The following is a 9,000-nucleotide window of genomic DNA, read 5'->3' on the forward strand; positions in this document are numbered from 1 at the left end:
GTTTATAAAATATTATTTATGGATTTTGAAAATCTTAAATTTTCATTGTTGCGCGCGCAATGTTTCGTTGGATTTTTACGTAATACAAATTTATATTTAATCTGACTAGAAATTTCTGGATAAAAATATTTCGGAGCCCATCAAAATGTGGGAAATTTTACTGAATTCTGTCTTCAACGGTTGGTTGAAATTATTAATCATTATCCTAGCTAGAAAATGGGATGTCTTTTAACAAACTGTAAATGGGTTGTTGTAAATTCCATTAGAATTCCAAAATGGGCCATACATTCTTACAAAACGCAAATGGGCTATAAGTTCTCTGCCACACACTTGTGGGCCTACTAAGTGACGTGTCCCCGAAAAAAATAAGTTGACGCGTATGCAAGGCTTTGCCAACTTATTATAGTCAACACAAGGTTCTAGCAGCAGTGGCCGTTTGATGTCTATCCAACGGATGTCGTGCTTCTTCTTCAATCTCGGATATTCTTAGCTTCGGCCGCCCAAAAAATGATTCCTCCCCCTGACATCTGGGGCGCACCGTTTCGGAGGCTGACCGGTGGGCCTACTAAGTTGGAGCGTACCAAGGGCTTTGTCAAGTTAGTCAATAATAAACGTTTCTAGCTTCAGTGACCGTATGATGTCCATCCAACGGCCGTAGTGCCTCTTCAACCTCCGGTCTTCTTGGTCCAGCCGCCCAAAGCACCGCCGGTCATGCCGCCTGCTCCTGCCTCCCGTGGCCGGCTGTGCTGCCGCGGAGGCCTCACCACCCCCATACTACTCTCACCGCTGGCCAGGCCATCCCTCCACTCACCCACACCCCCTGTTATTCTGCGGCGACGGCAGCCTCACACCGCAGCCGAACCAGTGAACCCTCGTACTCCTCTCTGCACGGGCTTCCACTGCTGCGTCTTCCCCGGCTCCGCGTCGTCCCCTTCCTAGGCCTCGCCATCGTCTAGACCAATGCCCTGGTGCTCTCGGCGCGGCGTGGTCAACATGGTCAACGACGGACTTCCATCGGAAGAGTACTGTACATGGAGAGGCTGACAGCGGGGTCCAGGCAGCCGCAAGGAAGTGCCTCCTTATTACCAGCAAAATAATTATTCCTCCACCTTACAGCAGGGACCCACCGGACGGGCCACCTTATTTCGCAAAAAAAACATTTCCCTTGACTGCTCGGACCCACCAGACGGGCCAGCGTATTTCGCGAAAAAAACATTCCCCCTGCTGTCAGCTCGGACCCACCGGAAGTGCCTCCTTATTACGCATAAAAAATTGAATACTCCCCCTGCTAGCTGGGACCCACCATGGTGGGAGGCTGACTTGTGGGCCTACTAAGTTGACTGGGATGGGGGCCTTTGTCAACTTTAGTCAATATGAACGATTCTAGCTCCAGTGACCATATGATGTCCATCCAACGGCCGTAGTGCTTCTTCAACCTTTGGTCTTCTTGCTCCAGCCGCCCAAAGCAGCGCCGGTCATGCCGCATGCTCCTGCCTCCCGTGGCCGGCTGTGCTGCCGCGGAGGCCTCACCGCCCCCTACTATTCCCACCGCTGGCCAGGCCCTGCGGCGACGGCAGCCTCACACCGCAGCCGAACCAGTGAACCCTCATACTGTTGGGTAACGTAGTAATTTCAAAATTTTCCTACGCACACGCAAGATCATGGTGATGCATAGCAATGCGACGGGAGAGTGTTGTCTACGTGCCCTCATAGACCGTTCACGGAAGCGTTATATCAACGCGGTTGATGTAGTCGTACGTCGTCACGTCCGACCGATCCAAGTACCGAAACCACGGCACCTTCGAGTTCTGCACACGTTCGGCTCGGTGACGTCCTTGCCTTCTCGATCCAGCAAGAGGGGCGAAGTAGTAGATGAGTTCCAGCAGCACGACGGTGTGGTGATGGTGTTGGTGAAGAACAATCTCCGCAGGGCTTCGCCTAAGCACTACGAAAACTATGACGGAGGATAAACTAGAGGGGACGGGGTTGTCGGTACACGGCTTGGTGTTTCTTGATGTGTCTTTCGTGCTAGCCCTACCCCTCTATTTATATGTTGAGCCCTGGGGTCGAAACTTGGAGTAAAATCCTCCTCAAAGTCGGTTTCACCCGAAAGGCAAGAGTCCTTCTCGGACTCCAGGGCTAGACGCAAGGGTTCCCGGCGTCTACCCCCTAGACGCCAGGGTTCAACGCGTCTAGCCTCTGGTCTCCGCAAAACTTCCTTTTGCACTTTCCAAAAGCCCCGTGGGCTTTCCCCTTTGGCCCAGATAAAGTGTTCTCGTGCCCAAACATTTCGGAAAACATCCGTAACTCCTTCCGGTGAGTTCCGGAACCCTTCCGGAGATCAAACACTACTATCCCATATATCAAACTTTATCTCCGGACCATTCCGGAGTTCCTTGTCATGTCCGTGATCTCATCTCGGACTTCGAACAACATTCGGTCATCAACATACATAACTCATATAGTACTATATCGTCAACGAACGTTAAGCGTGCGGACCCTACGGGTTCGAGAACTATGTAGACATGACCGAGACACGTCTCTGGTCAATAACCAATAGCGGGACCTGGATGCCCATATTGGCTCCTACATATTCTACGAAGATCTTTATCGGTCAGAACGCATAACAACATACGTTGTTCCCTTTGTCATCGGTATGTTACTTGCCCGAGATTCGATCGTCGGTATCTCAATACCTAGTTCAATCTCATTACCGGCAAGTCTCTTTACTCGTTCTGTAATACATCATCCCGCAACTAACTTATTAGTTGCAATGCTTGCAAGGCTTGATTGATGTGTATTACCGAGATGGCCCAGAGATACCTCTCCGACAATCGGAGTGACAAATCCTAATCTCGAAATACGCCAGCCCAACAAGTACCTTCGGAGACACCTGTAGAGCACCTTTATAATCACCCAGTTATGTTGTGACGTTTGGTAGCACACAAAGTGTTCCTCCGGTAAATGGGAGTTGCATAATCTCATAGTCATAGGAACATGTATAAGTTATGAAGAAAGCAATAGCAACAAACTAAACGATCAAGTGCTAGGCTAACGGAATGGGTCAAGTCAATCACATCATTCTCCTAATGATGTGATCCCGTTAATCAAATGACAACTCATGTCTATGGTTAGGAAACATAACCATCTTTGATCAACGAGCTAGTCAAGTAGAGGCATACTAGTGACACTCTATTTTGTCTATGTATTCACACATGTATTATGTTTCCGGTTAATACAATTCTAGCATGAATAATAAACATTTATCATGATATAAGGAAATAAATAATATCTTTATTATTGACTCTAGGGCATATTTCCTTCAGTCTCCCACTTGCACTAGAGTCAATAATCTAGATTACACAGTTATGATTCTAACACCCATGGAGCCTTGGTGCTGATCATGTTTTGCTCATGGAAGAGGCTTAGTGAGCGGGTCTGCAACATTCAGATCCGTATGTATCTTGCAAATTTCTATGTCTCCCACTTGGACTAAATCCCGAATGGAATTGAAGCATCTCTTGATGTGTTTGGTTCTCTTGTGAAATCTGGATTCCTTCGCCAAGGCAATTGCACCAGTATTGTTACAAAAGATTTTCATTGGACCCGATGCACTAGGTATGACACCTAGATTGGATATGAACTCCTTCATCCAGACTCCTTCATTTGCTGCTTACGAAGCAGCTATGTACTCCGCTTCACATGTAGATCCCGCCACGACGCTTTGTTTAGAACTGCACCAACTGACAGCTCCACCGTTCAGTAAAAACACGTATCCGGTTTGCGATTTAGAATCATCCGGATCAATGTCAAAGCTTGCATCAACGTAACCATTTACGATGAGCTCTGTCACATCCATATATGAGAAACATATCCTTAGTCCTCTTCAGGTATTTCAGGATGTTCTTGACCGCTGTCCAGTGATCCACTCCTGGATTACTTTGGTACCTCCCTGCTAGACTTATAGCAAGGCACACATCAGGTCTGGTACACAGCATTGCATACATGATAGAGCCTATGGCTGAAGCATGGGGAACATCTTTCATTTTCTCTCTATCTTTTGCGGTGGTCGGACATTGAGTCTTACTCAACTTCACACCTTGTAACATAGGCAAGAACCCTTTCTTTGCTTGATCCATTTTGAACTTCTTCAAAACCTTGTCAAGGTATGTGCTTTGTGAAAGTCCAATTAAGCGTCTTGATCTATCTCTATAGATCTTAATGCCCAATATGTAAGCAGCTTCACCGAGGTCCTTCATCAAAAAACTCTTATTCAAGTATCCCTTTATGCTATCCGGAAATTCTATATCATTTCCAATCAATAATATGTCATCCACATATAATATAAGAAATGCTACAGAGCTCCCACTCACTTTCTTGTAAATACAGGCTTCTCCAAAAGTCTGTACAAAACCAAATGCTTTGATCACACTATCAAAGCGTTTATTCCAACTCTGAGAGGCTTGCACCAGTCCATAAATGGATCGCTGGAGCTTGCACACTTTGTTAGCTCCCTTTGGATCGACAAAACCTTCTGGTTGCATCATATACAACTCTTCTTCCAGAAATCCATTCAAGAATGCAGTTTTGACATCCATTTGCCAAATTTCATAATCATAAAATGCGGCAATTGCTAACATGATTCGGACAGACTTAAGCATTGCTACGGATGAGAAGGTCTCATCATAGTCAATCCCTTGAACTTGTCGAAAACCTTTTGCAACAAGTCGAGCTTTGTAGACAGTAACATTACCGTCAGCGTCAGTCTTCTTCTTGAAGATCCATTTATTCTCAATTGCTTGCCTTTCAACGGGAAAGTCAACCAAAGTCCACACTTTGTTCTCATACATGGATCCCATCTCAGATTTCATGGCTTCTAGCCATTTTGCGGAATCTGGGCTCACCATCGCTTCTTCACAGTTGGTAGGTTCATCATGATCTAGTAGCATGACTTCCAGAACAGGATTACCGTACCACTCTGGTGCAGATCTTACTCTGGTTGATCTACGAGGTTCGGTAGTAACTTGATCTGAAGTTTCATGATCATTATCATTAGCTTCATCACTAATTGGTGTAGGTGTCACAGAAACCGGTTTCTGTGATGTACTACTTTCCAATAAGGGAGCAGGTACAGTTACCTCATCAAGTTCTACTTTTCTCCCACTCACTTCTTTCGAGAGAAACTCCTTCTCTAGAAAAACTCCGAATTTAGCGACAAAAGTCTTGCCTTCGGATCTGTGATAGAAGGTGTACCCAACAGTCTCCTTTGGGTATCCTATGAAGACACATTTCTCCGATTTGGGTTCGAGCTTATCAGGTTGAAGCTTTTTCACATAAGCATCGCAGCCCCAAACTTTCAGAAACGACAACTTTGGTTTCTTGCCAAACCACAGTTCATAAGGCGTCGTCTCAACGGATTTCGATGTTGTCCTATTTAATGTGAATGCAGCCGTCTCTAAAGCATAACCCCAAAATGATAACGGTAAACCAGTAAGAGACATCAGAGATCGCACCATATCTAATAAAGTACGATTACGACGTTTGGACACACCATTACGCTGTGGTATTCTGGGTGGCGTGAGTTGTGAAACTATTCCGCATTGTTTCAAATGTAGACCAAACTCGTAACTCAAATATTCTCCTCCACGATCATATCGTAGAAACTTTATTTTCTTGTTACGATGATTTTCAACTTCACTCTGAAATTCTTTGAACTTTTCAAATGTTTCAGACTTATGTTTCATTAAGTAGATATACCCATATCTACTTAAATCATCTGTGAAGGTGAGAAAATAACAATATCTGCCACGAGCCTCAACATTCATTGGACCACATACATCTGTATGTATGATTTCCAACAAATCCGTTGCTCTCTCCATAGTACCGGAGAACGGAGTTTTAGTCATCTTACCCATGAGGCACGGTTCGCAAGTACCAAGTGATTCATAATCAAGTGGTTCCAAAAGTCCATCAGTATGGAGTTTCTTCATGCGCTTTACACCGATATGACCTAAACGGCAGTGCCACAAATAAGTTGCACTATCGTTATCAACTCTGCATCTTTTGATTTCAACATTATGAATATGTGTATCACTACTATCGAGATTCATCAAAAATAGACCACTCTTCAAGGGTGCATGACCATAAAAGATATTACTCATATAAATAGAACAACCATTATTCTCTGATTTAAATGAATAACCGTCTCGCATCAAAAAAGATCCAGATATAATGTTCATGCTCAATGCTGGCACCAAATAACAATTATTTAGGTCTAATACTAATCCCAAAGGTAGATGTAGAGGTAGCATGTTGACCGCGATCACATCGACTTTGGAACCATTTCCCACACGCATCGTCACCTCGTCCTTAGCCAATCTTCGCTTAATCCGTAGCCCCTGTTTCGAGTTGCAAATGTTAGCAACAGAACCAGTATCAAATACCCAGGTGCTAATGCGAGCATTAGTAAGGTATACATCAATAACATGTATATCACATATACCTTTGTTCACTTTGCCATCCTTCTTATCCGCCAAATACTTGGGGCAGTTTCGCTTATAGTGACCAGTCTGCTTGCAGTAGAAGCACTCAGTCTCAGGCTTAGGTCCAGACTTGGGTTTCTTCTCCTGAGCGGCAACTTGTTTGTTGTTCTTCTTGAAGTTCCCTTTCTTCTTCCCTTTGCCCTTTTTCTTGAAACTGGTGGTCTTATTGACCATCAACACTTGATGCTCCTTCTTGATTTCTACCTCCGCGGCTTTTAGCATTGCGAAGAGCTCAGGAATAGTTTTATTCATCCCTTGCATATTATAGTTCATCACGAAGCTTTTGTAGCTAGGTGGCAGTGATTGAAGAACTCTGTCAATGACACTATCAACAGGAAGATTAACCCCCAGTTGAGTTAAGTGATTATGATACCCAGACATTTTGAGTATATGTTCACTGACAGAACTATTCTCCTCCATCTTGCAGCTATAGAACTTATTGGAGACTTCATATCTCTCAATCCGGGCATTTGCTTGAAATATTAACTTCAACTCCTGGAACATCTCGTATGCTCCATGACATTCAAAACATCGTTGAAGACCCGGTTCTAAGCCGTAAAGCATGGCACACTGAACTATCGAGTAGTCATCAGCTTTGCTCTGCCAGACGTTCATAACATCTGGTGTTGCTCCTACAGCAGGCTTGGCACTTAGCGGTGCTTCCAGGACGTAATTCTTCTGTGCAGCAATGAGGATAATCCTCAAGTTACGGACCCAGTCCGTGTAATTGCTACCATCATCTTTCAACTTTGCTTTCTCGAGGAACGCATTAAAATTCAACGGAACAACAGCACAAGCCATCTATCTACAATCAAACATAGACAAGCAAGATACTATCAGGTACTAAGTTCATGATAAATTTATGTTCAATTAATCATATTACTTAAGAACTCCCACTTAGAAAGATATCCCTCTAATCCTCTAAGTGATCACGTGATCCAAAATCAACTAAACCATGTCCGATCATCACGTGAGATGGAGTAGTATCAATGGTGAACATCAATATGTTGATCATATCTACTATATGATTCACGCTCGACCTTTCAGTCTCCGTGTTCCGAGACCATATCTGTTATATGCTAGGCTCGTCAAGTTAAACCTGAGTATTCCGCGTGTGCAACTGTTTTGCACCCGTTGTATTTGGACGTAGAGCCTATCACACCGGATCATCACGTGGTGTCTCGACACGAAGAACTTTCGCAACGGTGCATACTTAGGGAGAACACTTATACTTTGATAATTTAGTGAGGGATCATCTTATAATGCTACCGTCAATCAAAGCAAGATAAGATGCATAAAAGATAAACATCACATGCAATCAATATAAGTGATATGATATGGCCATCATCATCTTGTGCTTGTGATCTCCATCTCCGAAGCACCTTCATGATCACCATCATCACCGGCGCGACACCTTGATCACCATCGTAGCATCGTTGTCATCTCGCCAATTTTATGCTTCCACGACTATCGCTACCGCTTAGTGATAAATTAAAGCATTACATCGTGATTGCATTGCATACAATAAAACAACAACCATATGGCTCCTGCCAGTTGCCGATAACTCGGTTACAAAACATGATCATCTCATACAATAAAATTTAGCATCATGTCTTGACCATATCACATCACAACATGCCCTGCAAAAACAAGTTAGACGTCCTCTACTTTGTTGTTGCAAGTTTTACGTGGCTGCTACGGGCTTAGCAAGAACTGTTCTTACCTACGCATCAAAACCACAATGATAGTTTGTCAAGTTGGCGTTGTTTTAACCTTCGCAAGGACCGGGCATAGCCACACTTGGTTCAACTAAAGTTGGAGAAACTGACACCCGCCAGCCACCTGTGTGCAAAACACGTCGGTAGAACCAGTCTCGCGTAAGCGTACGCGTAATGTCGGTCCGGGCCGCTTCATCCAACAATACCGCCGAACCAAAGTATGACATGCTGGTAAGCAGTATGACTTATATCGCCCACAACTCACTTGTGCTCTACTCGTGCACAACATCAACGCATAAAACCTCGGCTCGGATGCCACTGTTGGGTAACGTAGTAATTTCAAAATTTTCCTACGCACACGCAAGATCATGGTGATGCATAGCAACGAGAGGGGAGAGTGTTGTTTACGTACCCTCGTAGACCATTCGCGGAAGCGTTATATCAACACGGTTGATGTAGTCGTACGTCTTCACGTCCGACCGATCCATGTACCGAAAGCACGGCACCTCCGAGTTCTGGACACGTTCGGCTTGGTGACGTCCTCGCCTTCTCGATCCAGCAAGAGGGGCGAAGTAGTAGATGAGTTCCAGAAGCACGACGGTGTGGTGATAGTGTTGGTGAAGAACAATCTCCGCAGGGCTTCGCCTAAGCACTACGAAAACTATGACGGAGGATAAACTAGAGGGGACGGGGTTGCCGACACACGGCTTGGTGTTTCTTGATGTGTCTTTGGTGCTAGC

The sequence above is a fragment of the Triticum urartu genome, chromosome 6A (assembly GCF_056163025.1).
Source record: "Triticum urartu cultivar PI428250 chromosome 6A, HENAU_Tu73, whole genome shotgun sequence".
Taxonomy (NCBI): Eukaryota; Viridiplantae; Streptophyta; class Magnoliopsida; order Poales; family Poaceae; genus Triticum; species Triticum urartu.